This window comes from Pyxicephalus adspersus, chromosome 8, assembly GCF_032062135.1.
Source record: "Pyxicephalus adspersus chromosome 8, UCB_Pads_2.0, whole genome shotgun sequence".
Taxonomy (NCBI): Eukaryota; Metazoa; Chordata; class Amphibia; order Anura; family Pyxicephalidae; genus Pyxicephalus; species Pyxicephalus adspersus.
Window position 1 is genome coordinate 65785386 of NC_092865.1, and position 1085 is coordinate 65786470.

A 1085-nucleotide genomic window follows, 5' to 3' on the forward strand; every position below is an offset into this window, starting at 1 on the left:
ACTCAGAACAGAAGTGTTTGAACACTTAGTATAGATAAGTTCAGGCAAGTGGGATTTATTGGTGCAAGAGAGGATTTATAAGTGGTTTAATTAGCACAATACAAATGTGATAATTATGCGTTCAACATCATGAAACAGGTAAAAGAAAAATCTCGAACTCTGAAGCATTTCGGCATTTGGCTTTTTCAGGGGAAAGCGAAATACATATATACATCTATTGTCATCAATGTTCCAACATTATTCACGGGACTTTTAATGAAAAAGTACTTATGAAATGTGGAAAAAAGTTTTCCCAGTGAACCTTATGTATTAGAAAATAAGTCTTGAAGAAAGCAAAAAACTTCTTTTTACCATTGCCCACGTTCATATTTGCAGTGGGGAATGGCAGCAGCATGTGTACCTAATGGAACAGCAGCAGCTTTTTTCCAACATTGATAACATCTTCTATTGTGCCAACAAAAATGCTTGTCTGAACTCCATACAGTTCAAACAACTGTGTAGACTTTCTCTGGGGTTGGCCAAAACCAAAAGTTTCACTCTTTAATATTGGGGGGAAGGACGCATTTACATGTTTTTTTACGTATTTACTTTACAATTGCAAACATTTAAAAAAAAAAAAATCTTGAATACTCAAAAAAATAATCTTGCAGAACAATATGGACAAACCTTTGCTCTGGTCATTTAAAGATAGAAAATCCCTATAATAAATAATACATATCGGTATGTTATTGTATGTGATTAAAATGTGCAGATTTATAGTAAACCTGATCTGTGTGATAACTTGCCAACCCCCATCACCACCTCAACCCTAGCCTAAAATTTAAATGTTAAATAACAGAGTCTCAGCTAATAATAAAGATATTTGCATTTGACATTGGAATAATTGAAACAAAAGTGTCAGGAAGCGGTAGGGGCAGATCCTAACCAGAAATCAATACTAGATTTAAGGCTACGTACACACATCAGATGATTCTCGTTCGAATATAGCTTCATGGCTGGTTTTGGGCGAGAATCTGGTGAGTGTACAGCGCTTGTCCAATGTCAATCATGGATCTGTCTAGCGGGATCCACGAACGACGAACAAT